Consider the following 17,509-nt stretch of genomic DNA (forward strand, 5'->3'; position numbering starts at 1 on the left):
TTAGAATAGTGAATGGAAAAAGAAGTTAATGTATCAAGATTAATTAACTACTCTATCAAGGGTATAATGGGAAGAATATGGTAATTTATGTATTAATTTTATAAAATGACAAGTATTATGATCCAACTATTTATAGAATGAGATGACATATAAAAAGAAACGGAGGGAGTATAAAATAGGAAGGAGTGAGTAGTATTCGTTTCAACTTTTTTTAAACTTTTAAATCGATTTCTTAGCTTCTTCCTTTTACTTGTATAAATCTTTCCTTCTATTTCTGATACAATCTATTTTTGTACTTTAATTGGACTACTATTTTACTACAGTTATTACTCATATCGTTTTTCCAGCATAATTTGTCATTCTTTTGGGATAATTTCCGAGATCTCCCTCCAGGTTTCGCTCTATAACACTCACTTTCCCTGTGGTTTACTATATTACGTCTACCTCCCTTATTTTCATTTTCTAGTAACCATTCTTTAAACCTATTTAAAATAAATACAAATTAATTTAGATTTAACAATTTTACCCTTCTATATATTAATTTCTTCATATTAATAAATATTATATAAAAAAAACATCTCATTTAACAAATACTTTAAAAATAAATCAGCACAAATAAATTTTCTTAAAAATTTTAAAATATTATTTATTTGTCATCTTTTCTTCCCGCCGAGGATCTATAAAAAACTATTTTCTTACCTCCCAAAGTTAAAGTAAGATCTGTGTACATTCTACCATCTCTATATTTTACTTGTGCAATTACATACATTTTTTTTTTGTTGTATGAGGCCCTAAGCGGAGCAAATCCGAAAATAGTCGGGCTCCAATCTAGATACCGGACACTGAGAGAAAAAAAATTAGGAAAAGAAAAAGAAAGGGAAAAATAAATCACTTTTATCACCTCTTGTTTCCTCTTCACCTCTATATATGTCAACTCTTGGCTAGTTTTTTTTTTTTAGTAGAAAGAACCAAAAAAATGGAGAAGAAAAAGGGAACAATTATTCTCTTCCCCTTCATGGCACAAGGCCACATTATACCTTTTTTAACCTCAGCCTTTAAATTAGAAAAAAAAAGGTTACAATATAATTTTTGTGAATACACCTCTCAATATCAAAAAACTCAAATCATCTCTACCTCAAAATTCTTCTATTTCTCTTCTTGAAATTCCATTCAATAGTTCAGAACATGGCCTGCCTCCAAACACTGAAAACACTGATTCACTTACTTTTAAACTTTCCTTGCATTTTATGACAATCTCCTCTTTTCTTGAACCTTTATTTAGAAATCTTGTATCTAGTCTTATTGAAAAGCCACTTTGTGTAATATCAGACATGTTTTTTGGATGGTCAGCAAATATAGCTCATGAATTTGGAATTTTTCATGTCATTTTTAGTGGGGCTGGTGGTTTTGGCTTGGCATGTTATTACTCTATGTGGCTAAATTTGCCTCATCAAAAAACAGAAAACTTTGTTTTTACTATGCCTGATTTTCAAGAAGGTGGTAATCTTGATGTTAGTCAATTGAATCCAAGTCTATTAGAAGCTGATTCTAATGATCCTTACACAAATTTCAACTGGAAAAATCTTCCTAACTGGATTAACTCTGATGGGATTCTTTTCAATACAATTGAAGGTCTAGACAAGCTTGGATTAACATATTTTCGTCGAAAATTAGGAATACCTGTTTGGGCAATATGACCAATACCTTGGCCAGTAAGTAATAAACAAAGAGTTGGCAATGAAACAGGGGAAGAAAAAGAGAAGTTCATCAAATTTCTTGATGAAAAAGAAGAAGAATCAGTACTTTACATTTCTTTTGGCTCTCAGAACAGAATATCAACATCTCAAATGATGGAATTGGCAAAAGCCTTGGATAATGCAAGTAGAGTAAACTTCATATGGGCTGTTAGGCCTCCTTTGGGTTTTGACATAAACATGGAATTCAGAGGAGAGGAGTGGCTACCTGAGGGGTTTGTTCAATGCGTTTTCGAGGATCAAAGTAGGGGACATATAGTGCCAAAATGGGCTCGTAAGGTTTGTAACCATTTTATCTGAAAGTTTAAATTGTTAGAAACTTCATCCACACTTTTAATTATTTAATATCTCAAAATGCCATTTCACATGTAGGTCTGATTCTTTTTGTGGGACCAAATTTTTCTTTTCAAATTGCTATGAGATTTGAATTCGAGATCTCTTGTTGTCTAAATATCAGATAAGCGTGTAACCATATTATCTAAAAGCTTACGTTAATTTTATTTTATTTTGGTTACAACAGGTTGAAATCTTGGCACACAAATCAGTTGGAGCTTTCTTGACACATTGTGGATGGAATTCAGTGTTGGAATCACTTGAAAATGAAGTGCCACTTCTAGGTTGGCCTACTGCAGCAGAGCAATTTTACAATGCAAAGTTCTTGGAGCAAGATGTTGGTGTATGTGTTGAGGTAGCTAGAGGGAATAATTCTCAAGTTAAGCATGAGGATATATTGGAGAAAATTGATGTTGTTATGGGGGTAAATGAGAAAGGGAATGAAATTAGAAGGAAAGCTTGTGAAGTTAAAGAAATGATAAATAATGCTATTATAGATGATGAAGATTTAAAAGGGTCATCTATTAGAGCAATGGATTAGTTTCTTAATGCAGCTTTGTCCATGAACAAATTATCAAATGATGTAAGGATTAATGGTAATATGTCTAACAGTTAAGAAGATCATTCTTTTACATGGTGTTAATCATAAGAAATAAACAAAAAAATGGAGAGAATGTGTGATGAAGTACTTTGTTTATTGTAGAAAATAACATAAGTATGTACTTTTATGTATTTTTTAAATATAAGTATGTGTGTGTATGTACATGTGTATCTTATTATATATAATCACAGATTATAAAGATTGATTAGGGCCGACTCAACAAGATTGGGAGCCTAAAATGAAACTTAAGAGAGGGACCCTAATATCTTATTTTTTTCATCATATATACTTTTATTTAAATCTACTTTTCTGACTTTTTTAGATGTGAAGTCATTAGTTACTTATTGTTTTATAATCGATTTGTTTTAATAATTTTTTTTCAATTGATAATATAGTTAATTCATTCGATATCTCTCGACACATTATTGATCTTAAATAAGTTTAATCAATTTTAGTTTCGAAAAACATCTTTCGGCTGAGACAACGATTACATGAATGTTAACATTGTAAGCAATATGTGTATTTGGAAAAGAATCAAGTCTTTTCATTTGATTGAGTATTTTTATTAGATTATTATCTTCTACTAGTATTGCTTCTCTTATCACTTTTAATTCAAATTATTTTAAATCATCAATATCAGAATAACTATTATGTATTAAAGTAAGTTGTAGGTTATAAGACAATATTTTTCTTTTCTTTTTTTCAAATTTTCATTATCTAGTGATCTCAATTTACCACTAAATAAAAATTCAAAAATATTTTCATATGCTTCAATATGGTTCAAATCTATTTTAAAGTGAAAAAATAGCTTAATCTACTATCTATTTCAAATTACTAGTTTTTTTTCTTGACAAAGACTAACAATTAAATTAAAATAGTGTGACGTTTATATCACATTTTATCTAACTAGAATTAAGTCAAAAAGAATAAATTGGTTTTTAAATTAAGTGTGCTCCTAAAAACCCTCTACTCATTTTTATATTTTTTGGTGAATATCTCTTACTGTCTACTTAACTTAGCTATATACGTAAGAAAATATCTGTATATCCTAGCTGTTGACATAATGTGAAGGCCTGGCCTTGTTGCTTGTATTGGGCCTACTTGTCCCAATACCTATCCATGTGATATACTTGTTAGTATCGTTAATGGGCTGAGGCTGATTTATAATACACGTTGTTTGTACTCACTTCTTGCTTCTACACTTGTGCAGGTTCTGAGTCCGATTCCAAGCCTGATTCCATGTGATTGTTCTTCTTCTATACCCAAGACTTGTTGAAGGACTTTGAGAGGTAGTTGTTTGTCATTTCGACAGACTCTCTTTTCCTTTATGTTATGCTTTGTTCTATTTGAGAAACAAAGACATTGAGGGTGTGTTTGGTATGAAGGAAATTCCAATTTTCTCATGTTTGGTTGGGTTAAATGTTTTGGAAAATGTTTTCCAATTCAACTCATTTTCCTCAAATTTAAGGAAAATGACTTCCCTTCAAAACTTAAGGAAAATATTTTCCAAAACTCTCTTCCAACTTCTAATTTTAAAAAAAATTATTGAAAAAATCAATTTATTTGGTCCCTACCCTCAAACAAGCCCCCCCAACCACCCCCCTCCCCCCCAAAAAATAATAATTTAAAGTTTGTTTTTAAATTCAATATTTTTACCCCACCCTCACCCCTACCCCCACCCCCTACCACCACCCCTCCCAAAAAAATATTAAAAGTTGTTTTTAAAAGATATTTGTAATTTCAATTTTTTATTTTTTTACACCCCCCACCTCCTACCCTCGCCCCCCCCCCCCCCATCCCCCTATCCCACCCCATTCAAAAAGAAAAAAATTAAGTTTGTTTTAAAAAAATATTATTTCATTTTTTCACCCTTACCCTCGACCCCCCTATGCAGTCCCCACCCACCCCCTACCAACCCCCCCACTCCCCAAAAAAAATTTAAGTTTGTTTTAAAAAAATATTTTCGACTTCAAAATTTCATTTTTTCACCCCTACCCTCGACCCCCCCCCCCCCTTAAAAAAAATTTTAAGTTTGTTTTTAAAAAATATTTTCGACTTCAAAATTTCATTTTTTCCACCCCTACCCTCGACCCCACCACCCCCTACCCACCCACCCACGCCCTACCACCCCCCTCACCACCCAAAAAAAATTTTAAGTTTGTTTTTAAAAAATATTTTACTTCAAAATTTCATTTTTTCACCCCTATCCTCAACCCCCCACCCACCCAACCCCTACCAACCCCCCACCTCCCAAAAAAAAATTTAAGTTTGTTTTAAAAAAATATTTTTAACTTTAAAATTTCAATTTTTCACCCCTACCCTTGGCCCCCCACCCACGCCCTACCAGCCCTCCCACCCCCACCCACCCCCTACCAGCCCCCCCACTCCCAAAAAAAAATTTAAGTTTGTTTTTAAAAAATATTTTTAACTTCAAAATTTCAAAATCTTCACCCCTACCCTCGACCCCTCCACCCACCCCCTACCAGCCCCCACCCCAAAAAAAAATTAAGTTTGTTTTTAAAAAATATTTTCAATTTCAACAATTATTTTCTACTCTAGTAAAAATAAAATAATTTTTTCAAAAACATTTTTCATTCATAAATCAAACACTAAAAATCTTTTTCGGAAATATTTTCTACTCACCAACCAAACATGAGAAAATAAGTCAAAAATCAACTTGTTTTCCAAGAAAACATTTTCCATGGAAAACATTTTCCTTCATACCAAACACACCCTGAGACTTGTACTTATCTTTGAATTCCATACTTTATTTATTAATGGCTGGAACACGTGACAACCATGTTTTGGGGATTATATTAGAATGACTAAGTTTTCCGCTGTTTTGTTATTATTGCTTTACTTTCCACATTTCTTTCGTTTTGTTGGGTTGAGGCTGACTTATCTTGGTGGGAATATACAAGTGTCAATCATGTCCATTTTTGGGTCATGACACAAATACATGTATTTTTGGTGTCAGATAACTCAGAAATACATATACATAGGGATAGAGGCGAGCGAGGAAGGAGAGAGGCAAACAAGAGAGTTTGTATATACATGTGAGTCACATTATATACATGTATCTAGTCTAGATACATTCTGAAATACAAATACACAAGAAGATTTGTGAAAGGCAAGCAAGATAGGAGAGAGACAAGCGAGAGAGTCATATACATGTGAATTCAGTTGGATACACAGAATTTGGAATAAACATCACCTAATACCTCATCTATCTGAGTACATATATTTGGAAATTAAAATCTGACACAAATAATAATTTTGAAAACTCGCGAAAAAAATACTTAACTAGACCCTAAACTTATAAGATATTACTATAATTTAACCACCTGAGACATAATAATATCTGGAAATCATTAAAAACAAATGTAACTCATACAAACAATCAAAAGTCAGAATGGTATTCTAATATATTCCTTCAATTAAAATCTTTTGCTAAATTTAAATACTTAATAACTTTGTAAGATATATTATCGAATCGGGAAACTTTTACTTGCATTATATTATACGGCAAAGGGCCAAATATACCCCTGTACTATAGGAAATAGTTTAAATATACCCCTGGTTATACTTTCGGGCTAAATATACCCCTTCCGATATACTTTCGGGTTAAATATGCCCTTGTGACTAATAGAGGACACGTGAACGGCTAAGATTAAAAGAACTATTCAATTTAAAATAAATCACATTCGAATATAACCCGCCCCGCTAGTAGAGTAAACTTCATATGGGCTGTTAGACCTCCTTTGGGTTTTGACATAAACATGGAATTCAGAGCAGAGGAGTGGCTTCCTGAGGGATTTGTTCAACGCGTTTTCGAGGATCAAAATAGGGGACTCATAGTGCCAAAATGGGCTCCTCAGGTTTGTGACTATCTTATCTAAAAGTCTAAATTTCAAAACTTGACCCAAAGCTCGTCTTTTATTCCCTTTCTCGTAATTTTAAAAAATAAATTCCTCTCTCTGTAAATTCTAAAACTTGACCCTAAGGTCCTCTCCTATTCCCTTTTTTCGTAATTTTTAAAAATAAAATTTTCCTCTCTGTAAATAATAAAACTTGACCCTAAGCTCCTGAAAATTTGAGAGTGAACCAAATTTTCAATCAATATTTTAAGTTGTTAATTATTATAATTTATAATATTATTTATTATAATTAATTGAAATAAAATTAGTTAGGATCTTTCTCAACCACACGTTGCCATTAATAAAAAGGAATAAATAAGGAAGATAAAATAAGAAAGCAAAGTAGTTGACGCAGCAAGATAATTCACTTATAACACACTGTAACTGAAGAAAAATAAAGGAGAGATTTGATGAATTTGCTGGAAATAATAACACTTGTCAGTCTGCAAGTACATACAATACAAATATAGAGAAAAGAAAAATGAAATAACTTCGAATGTTCTGAGATGTCCCTACATGAAACACATGTCAAACTTAAAAATGAAATAACCCACCCCAAATTTAAATACCCAAATACCTTTAGAAATCCACCCATTTAACCCATTCTCAATCCGTTTCCATAGTCACTTCTCCATCTGGAAGTTTCATGAAAATCATTGTTCAATTACCACATAAGTATAACAAAGGATAGATTTAACCTATTTACAATAGTACATAGGTATATTTGACCCCCTTTTTTTCTTCTAATACTACACAATAGATCGACACGACTCATTACAATCAAATAGAAAAAGGCTTATTCTAATTATATCGATATAGATCTATGTTACGATCCAAAAATGTACGTGATGACACTTGTCTATTCCCACCAAAACAAGTCAGCCTCAACCCAACGAATGAAAGAAATGCAGAAAGATAAAACAAGAACAAGATAAAAGCGGAAAGACTTATTCATTCAAGGAACACCCCAAAACTTGATTTTCATGTGTACATGCCTCTAATACAAAAGTGTGTAATTGAAATAATTACAAGTCTCAGCCTTTGTTTGTTAATAGAACAAAACATAAAGAAAAGGAAAAAAGGGCCCGCCGGAATGACAAACAACTGTCTTTCAAGTCCTTCAACAAGCCTCAGAAAGTGAGAAGAAGAGCAATCATGCTATACCGGGCTCGAAACCTACACAAGTGTAGAAGCAAGGAATGAGTACCAACAACTAGTGACAGAGCCACCTTATCTTTAGGGGGTTCTTCGGTAGAAAATTATATTATTTTTAAATGGTTAAAATAATTTTTTAGGTATTTATAATAGATGTCGAACCCTCTTCGGCAACTTCGTTTGTCTATTTCTTCAGATTTTGAACCTCCTTATTGAAAATTCTAACTCCGCCACTGCCAATAACACAGTACTAGTTAAGCAACCTAATAAACAAGACATCTAGCTAGAAATTGAATACTCCTTTCAATCCAACCGAACCTCCTCAAACTACAACCTACACATAAATCAGGCCAACCTAACAGTTCTACAATGCACAACTCACAAGGGGCTCAATAATCACAGTTCAATAGTCAAAATTCAACAACCAAACGAATCAAGCAAGTCAATCTCAATATCAAGTAGAGCAATCACACATAATAATTGCATCCATCACAATTAACAGGTAAGTCACACATAAGCACCAAAATACAATATATCACAATAAATTTAACCCATTCTCAATCCGTTTCCATAGTCACTTCTCCATCTGAAATTTTCATTAAAATCACTATTCAATCACCACATAAGTATAACGAAAGACAGATTTAACCTATTTCCAATCTATTTCCAATAGGTATATTTGACCCTTTTTTTAAAATTATAATACATACACAATAGATTGACACAACACATTACAATCAAATAGAAGGCTCATTCTTAGATCGATATAGATCTATGTCACGACCCATAATGTACGTGACGACACTTGTCTATTTCCACCAAAGATAAGTCAGCCACAACCCAATAAAATGAAAGAAATGTCGAAAGATAAAGCAAGAATAAGATAAAAGCGAAAATATGTATTCATTCTATTAACACCCCAAAATATAGTTGTCATGTGTACATGCCTCTAACACAAAAGTGCGGAATTGAAATAATTACATGTCTCACCCTTTGTTTCTCAAATAGAACAAACTATAAAGAAAAGGAAATAAAAGGCCCACCGAGATGACAAACAACTACCTCTAAAGTCATTCAACAAGCCTCAGAAAGTGAGAAGAAGAACAATCACATTATACCGGACTCGGAACCTTCACAAGTGTAGAAGCAAGGAGTGAGTACCAACAACACGGTACCTAGTAAACAACCTAATAAACAAGGCATCTAGATAGAAAGCGAATACTCCTTTTATCCTAATCGAACCTCTTCAAACTACAATTTGCACATAAATCAGTCCATCCTAACAGTTCTACAATGCACAACTCACAAGGCTCAATAATCATCGTTCAATAGTTAGAATTCAACAACCAAACGAATCAAGTAAGCTAATCTCAATATCAAGTAGATCAATCACACGTGACAAGTGCATCCATCACCATTAACAAGTAAGTCACACATAAGCATCCAAATGCATCAAATCACAATAATTAATCTCTTGCCGGAACCATTTCCCATCGGCACAATATCAAATCACTAGCCGAAACCATTTCCAATCGGCTTTATATCAAATCACAAGTTGAAACCATTTTTCATCGGCTTTATATGAAATCACTAGCATGAACTATTTTCCATCGGGTTTATATCAATTCATTAGCTGGAAATGACCTCGACATCATAAAAATTTGTTGTAAATGACCTCGACATGATAACACTCACCGGTAATGACCTCGGCATCATAAACACTTGTCGAAAATGACTTCAGCATCATAACTATCACAAGTCTCATTATGGTGTCCAACAATTGATGCAATTCAAGTTCATATTCATGCTATCAAACATTCATCAATCAATCAATAAGGGTTGCAATAAGGCAATTCACATCATCATTATCATCACATAGCCTTTTCATTTCAACTCATTTTTATTCATTAAGATTTATAAAGTGGACAATTAACCCTTCACTTCATCCCCATTACTCCCAACATGCAAACAACAAAGGAAATACATGAATTCTACTAGCATACAAGGTTTAGGAGATTACCTTCCTTAAATCAATCAATTAATCACTCCAAGAGTTGACTCTTCCCCTTCCGACCAATGTTCAAAGCCACACAATATAAAACAATTAAGTATTCACAATACATTTCCGGAAACAACAATACCCACATCAATTACTTTAAAAAATGGGTCAATCAACTCAAAACCCAATTCCGAAAATAAGGTTTGAATATGAAATTTAATACTTGAAAATCATACTCAAGGCCTTAGGAAATCATTGGGGAAAACTATTTCGAAAATGGACTCAAAATCAATACACAATCTTCATTTTATTTTAGAACTTGAGTTTTTGAAAACCATTGTCATTTACCAATCAATATCCCAAATTTTGATGTTAAAATCCATAAATAATCAAAGGGAAATGAAATTTTAGGGTCATAAAAGTTTACCCAAATCATTTAACACAAGAAAACCTTTCAAAAATCACCTCCAAGGGTTTCCCAAGATCAAAAATAGAAAATGAGGCTTAAACCCTGAAATTTTCAAATATAAACCCATCTCAGATGTCGTACAAGCGACCTTGGGTTCGCACCAGTGAACCCCGCAAAAATGGGGACCTTCACGATTGTGAACCAGACCTTTGCTAACACGATGGTAGCAAAAGCGAAAGTTCTTCGCAAACGTGAGGTTCAACAACAGTTGACTCTTCGCGAAAGCGACAATAGCATTGCTAACGCGAGCCTCGCAAAAGGGAGTCATCCTTCACAATCGCGAGGTGCACCAACACTTGGGCATCAACAATTTCAGCAATCTCTCAAAGCATCAAAACGACCCTCGAAATTCATTTGGAACTCCGTGCACACAAATCAACTATGCAAATAAATTATACTCGACATTCCACACTCAATGGAACCGTCGAAACACAAATTTGAGGTCTCGTTGACCTGATATCCGTGAAAACCACAAGAAACTAACTCAATGCCTAAAAAGGCTAAAACAAGCTCGGGACCTCTCAAAAATCAATCAAGAACTCACCTAGGCCTAAGATCATCCCCCGAATCCAACAAAACTCTCAGAATTCCGATCCGAGCATCCGGACCCCAAATGTTGACCAACGTCAACCTAAAGACTAAATTCCAGATTTTCACAACTTAGGACTTCAAATCCCTAAAAGGACTCCAAATCTGAAATCGACAACTCTCAAAGAATAGATTCCACATTTCGGGACTAATGTAATCGATGAAATTTCATTCTGACACTCAAAACTCTAAAAGACACCAAAAATCACTTTCTTAACCACTTTAGCCTTTCAAATTCAAAACTTACCAAATTCTCAAGTTTACACTCAAAGTTCGAAACTAACTTTTAAAAATTCAAACATAAATACTCGGGATCGATAACGGGAGAGGCAAAATGGTAAATTCACAAAAATATTCAATTCAATTCGATCCAAGATGAATAACTGAGTTCTTCTTCATATGATTAGCCTAAGAATCCTTGTCAATAATAATTAAAAAAACGAATATCAAATTCATCTTACTCCTAATAAGTCAGATTTGTTTATAAAACGAATTGTAATTATAGCTTGAGGTCGCCCACGTATAGTCAAAAAGTCACCTCGTGGTCTAGTGCGAGTGATACCTACTGTTTACCTTTGAATTGAATCAAATCTCTACTAAGAATTCAATACCTTTGAGTTGAAATCTTTATCAAAATTGACAAAGATATTTAGGATGTCAACACTAACCATATCATTTTTTGTATAAAAGGTACAGTCCTTTTATAAATTGATTTGGCAACAACGACTATGGATTTAATTATAAAATGGCCATATCAAAGATTACCTTGAGTTTGAGGGAAAAAACATAACATGTGATTTGTACTCACCACCTTGTCTTTTTAATCAATATTTTACTATCACTCGTTTCACTGGTATATACTATTAATCACTGTGATCGTCAATCACTACTATAGGCGTCGACATCGTACGTAAGTTCTTTCTACATTATTGGGTTGAATAGTTAGTTTGTTGTCATGTGTTACTAGAAGCGTCGATATTATAATAGTTAATTTGTTACAATGTGTTACTAGAGGCGCGGATATAATAAGTTATTTCTATATTATTGTGTTGAATACTTAATTTGTTATAATGTGTAACTCTATGTGTGGGTGTATGGGGGAGGGGGCTCATAAAATATCATATATTGATCATGCAAAACTTATATGCTTTAATATTTCAATAAATCAAAAATAGCATTTATGTCTTGTATATATATAATATAACTCAATTTATTAATGGGTCACATTCTTTTATTTGTATCTCTCCCTATTTTAGTTTGTGAAACTACTAAAATAGTTACTATTTCTATATATATTTTGATTGAAGGGTCAATTTAAACTACATAGTTTCAAGATGTCTCATGGGTCAATTCAAGAGTCCGGAATCAAAAGGGCAATAAAATTTTTCAAAAATTCCAAAAGGACAATTCAATTAATTATGAAATCAAAAGGGCAATAATTTGTAACGGTGTCTAAATCAGGATTGCAAAAACGAGGCTCAAATTACGATGAGCCTTGTAAGGCTTAGACAACTTTTAGCCTTGTAAGGCTCAAACAACTTTTAGCCTTGTAAGGCTCAGCCGCCATAAGCCTTACAAGGCGCAAACCTATCAGCGACTTGCCGACGATTTTTTTTTTTTAAAAAAAAAAATCCATTTTATTTTCTTGTTTGTTATGAAAACCAAATCGTTAATATTAAAAGTCAATAAATCAAAGTTAAAATGCATATCATTTTATCATAAATAAGTATTGAATCAAATCAACACTTAAAAAATTTAACAAGCAAACTCTTTATCTATATTTAAAAACCTTGCAGTGTTGAATCAAATCAACACTTAAAAAATTTAACACACAAACTCTTTATCTATATTTAAAAACCTTGCAGTGTTGAATCGAATCAACACTGCAAAATTTTATTTTCAAGTAAAGCAACAACAATTGTCATGTCACTTCAGTCTTGAGGATAGGCACATGATATGTTGTTCCTTGAAATGCGCATAGGTCATTGTGCCATAATTTTTGGATTGACACTTATTATAAATTCACGTTTCATGTTTATTTTGAAAACATATTTTTTCAACAATGTAAAAAAAATGAAATTACAAAGTTGATTTGATGGTACTTAAAAAAAATAGAATCTCAAAAGATCGTCTGTTTATGACTTTTGTAATTTTTTGACAAATATAAAAATTACTTAAATAAGTTAGGAAGTGTTTGACGAACAAGGTTAAAACTAACTTAAATTTTTATTGAAATAATTAAAAAAATCAGAAGTATGTTTTCCCTTACTTTCTATTTTTTACTTAAAAGCTATTTTTTAAGTGAATTCAAACGGACTCTTATTTAAAAATAAAATAAAATTCACGTAACACTTTTTTTGTTGAATCAAATCAACACTTAAAAAATTTAACACGCAAAATATTTATCTATTTTTAAAAATCTTGCAAAGTTGAATCAAATCAACATTGCAAAAATTTATTTTTCAGTAAAGCAAAAGCAATGGTCATGTCACTTCAATCTTGTAAGGAGAGGCACATGGTATATCTTGTTCCTTGAAATGGACATAGGCCATTGTGCCATATTTTTTGGATTGACACCCATTATAAATTCATGTTTCATGCTTATTTTGAAAACATATTTTTTCAACAATGCAAAAAAAAATGAAATTACAAAATTGGTTTGATAGTACTAAAAAAATAAATAATAGTATCTCAAAAGATCGTAGAAAAGTATTTTCAATACTTATTTGTGATAAAATGATATGCATTTTCACTTTGATTTATTGACGTTTAATATTAACAATTTGGTTTTCATAACAAACAAGAAAATAAAATGGATTTTTTTTTTAAAAAAAAAACGTCTGCAAGGCGCTGACAGGTTTGCACCTTGTAAGGCTCATGGCGGCTGAGCCTTATAAGGCTAAAAGTTGTCTGAGCCTTACAAGGCTCTTCGTAATTTGAGCCTCATTTTTGAAACCCTGATTTAGACACCGTTACAAATTGTTGCCCTTTTGGAATTTTTGAAAAATTTTGTTGCCCTTTAGGAATTTTTGAATAATTTTGTTGTCCTTTTGGTTTCGGACTCGTCAATTCAAGCACTTTTTGAAGTTAACGCCATCATCACATGTCACATTATTAGAAACAAAGACTTTTCTCACTACAAATCAATGAAAATTTTGTGTTATAAGTCATAATTTTCTCACTCATTTTTTATGAAACGGCTCATTGGGAAAACACATAGGATGGAAAATAGATTCTTATTGAATTAGCATTAGGAAGCTTGCTAGTTTTTCTGTATGAAAATACTGCTATTTTTTTTTTCTCACTAATTCAATCAAAATATATGTAGAAATAGTAACTGTTTTAGTAGTGTCACAACCTAAAATAGGGAGAGACAATAATGAAAGAGTGTGACCCAGTTAATAAATTGAGAGACAAAAATGAAAGAGTGTGACCCAGTTAATAAATTGAGTCGTACTATATATATACAAGACACAAATGCTATTTTTGATTTATTGAAGTTTTAAAGCATAGAAGTTTTGCATGATCAGTATATGATATTTTCAGCGTTTAGCCCCCTCCCCCACATATCCACCCACACATAGAATTACACATTATAACAAATCAAGTATTCAAAACAATAATATAGAAAGAACTTATTATATCGATGCCTCTAGTAACACATTGTAACAAATTAACTATTATAATATCGACACTTCTAGTAACACATGGTAACAAATTAACTATTCAACACAATAATGTAGAAAAAAACTTACTAAAAAATAAGTTCTTTCTATATTATTGACCCTAAGTTCCTCCTATTGACCCTTCTAAAAAATAAGTTCCTCTCTTTGTAAATTCTAAAACTTGACCCAAAGCTCCTCTCCTATTCCCTTTTTGGTAAGTTTTAAAAATATGTTCCTGTCTCTATAAATTCTAAAACTTGCCCAAACCTCCTCTTCTATTTCCTTTCTCGTAATTTTAAAAAATAAATTTCTCTTCTCTGTAAATAATAAAACTTGACCCTAAGTTCCTCCTATTCACCCTTCTAATATATAGTAATATATAGGCTTGGCGATGACGTGGTGCGGCGGCGGAGCAGGGACATAGCGGATTTAGCTTAACCCGCAAAATTTTTAATTCGCCGCGCCCCGCAGAACAACTTTTTGCATTTTCAACCTGTCCCACAAGAGTTTTTGAATATTTTCTTTTTTTAGTTAAGTTTGATACTAAAATTAAAATTCATTTTTTCATTAAGTTTTATTAATTTAATAGATAATGACTTAGAATTTTTTTTAGAGGTCAATTGGGAAACATGTAAGAAATTGTATTATTTTTTATTGAACCATTTTCATTTACTTTCTTAAATATTTTAGTAGCTTTAAAGAAATTATCTTAATAAATAATGTTCTTGTAACACCCTCTATTTGAAAGAGCTAAAAATTACAAAGAACCATTTTTGAAAAGAATGAAAATCTAAAATTTGGCAAATTATGTTAAGTATGAGTGTTGGGTCAACTTCAAATAACCATAACTCCTAGTACATGATGAGTTAGGTGGGCTACAAGATATCAAATGAAATGTCTTTGAATATCTTTTCAATGCCATCGAGTTTGCTAGTTTTCGAGTTCGTATGAGGGAGATATGCCCGTTTGAAGTCGGACTGTCTAAATAAGGAAAGTCACCCGGATTTTAGAAGGGTATTTTGGTCTTTTCATTATCCAATTAAATATATCCATTTTTAGTAAATAATTTGTGGTCTAAAATGAGTTAGTTCAGTTTACACAATTAAGAATCACACTAGGGCTTTGAGAGAAGAGAAAAGAGGAGACAAGAGGAGAAAAGTCAAGGTGTTCTTGGAGATTTCTTGCGGAATCAAAGTCATTTCGCCAACGGTTGATCCCTAAAGAGGTATGTGAGACTTTCATAGCGTTAAGTTCGTTCACCCATGCGCCAATCATGTTTAGTTCAGCAAAATTCATTCTAGAAAGTTAAAAGTTTGATGATCTTGAATTCTGTTCTTGAAGTTGCCTTTCGTTCTTGAGATTTGATGGGATTGTTGAGTTCTTGATGAAATCGTGTCTATTTTAGAGTCATTTATGAGTAGATTATTGTGTACATGTACTGGGTATCTGAATCTAAAGAGGAATTGAGAAACATAATCAAATTTAGGCGAATTGGGGTTAGAAAATGAAGAAGGAAAAAGTTGGGCAAATCTGGGTACCAGTTCCGCGTCGCGGACCTGTTCCTCATGATTGGAACTTTTATCTCCGCGTCGTGGAGAGTTCACAGACCCTTCTGCCTCAAAATTTATTTCGCGACAAAATATTTAAATGTATCTCCGCGTCGCGGACTTGCTTCCAGACAGTGATTTCTTGATTGTTTCTCATGTTTAACTATCTAAATGCACTCCTAATCATCATGATATCTTTCGTATCACAAATCATGACCTTGAATTCATAATTCAAATTCAAGGAAAGTTAAGAGCAAGTCTAGAGAGTTCCTAGAGTTTTTTCAAAAGTCTTGTACAAATGTTTTAAACTTGTTTCAAGACTTGAGTTTCGAGTTGGGTAAAGAGTAAAGAGTGAAGTTCATTTCTTCGAAAGAGTATATGTGGACTATGTTCCCAAAGAGTAAATGTTTTCACATTTAAACAAGAAAGGAAACACTGATTCCAAAAGAGCCTTTGAGCTAGTTTTTTCAGTAAAGAATAAATGCTTTCACAATTAAGCAAGAGAGAAAACACTGATTTCCTAGAGAGCCTTTGGGCAAGTTTTTGAGTAATTATCTCAAACCACAGAAAGAAGTTGTGTTTTTAAACATATGAGCTAGTTATATTTTGAGACTAGTATTGAGCACCGATATGAGGGAGAGTTCAGACAACTCACAACCCCCATAAACCATGTAGCCATCATGGGTAGAAAAGAGTCATACTTTTTTGATGATTCCTTAGTGATTTTTAGCATAGACTGGTGGATCCACTTAGTGAGTTAGGTTCTATACCCCTGGCAAGGTATAGGACGGCCCTGGCAGCGTGAGGCAAAACGTTGTATCATCACATAACTCTTAAGTGATGGTTTTCGATTAGAGAAACTCCCACAGTTATATTTTGTATTCTTATATACATAGAGATTACTTGTATTTTCACATACAAACATAGTTTAAATTATATGCTTGCATACAAACTGAGTTGCCTTTGTATTTCTAAATACACAAAGTTGTTATCCATGTTTTAAAAGCCTTTGTTTATATTGCATTTAATTATTGCTTTATATTGAAATGAGTTGAAATGAGTTGAGTTGAGACCAGGTATGTTCCTTCAGTTCCTTTTAAGCTTATGTCTTGTTTTAGTATTCCCCTCGTATGCTCGTACGTTCAATGTACTGACGCCAGTTGGCCTATATCTTTTTGTGATACAGATTCAGGTAACCATGACCATCATCCAGCGCATTGTGGATCTAGTTGAGATTCAGAGTTGTTGGTGAGCCTCCTTGCTTCCGGAGGACCCATTTTTATTATTTTTTCAGTTAGTTCATTATGATGTCGAGGTCTTGTCCCGACGTTCATCTCTGTCACACCTCAAATCCCATTAAGACGGACAGGCACTCGATGCCCTAACGGCCCGAGAGAACCAACATGTGACCTGTGCTTACTATGCATGTAACTATGAAAGTTTTGTGACAAGTTCGCCAGGGACACAACGATATGAACCGA

General features: G+C 32.8%; 1 pseudogene; it reads left to right on the forward strand.

The window, feature by feature from the left end:
- Positions 1-976: 976 nt before the first annotated feature.
- On the forward strand, positions 977-2,703 carry LOC125837879 (UDP-glycosyltransferase 92A1-like; annotated as a pseudogene).
- Positions 2,704-17,509: the final 14,806 nt, after the last annotated feature.

Source organism: Solanum verrucosum, unplaced genomic scaffold (assembly GCF_900185275.1).
Source record: "Solanum verrucosum unplaced genomic scaffold, falcon-dt-bn FXZP01000262.1, whole genome shotgun sequence".
Lineage (NCBI taxonomy): Eukaryota > Viridiplantae > Streptophyta > Magnoliopsida > Solanales > Solanaceae > Solanum > Solanum verrucosum.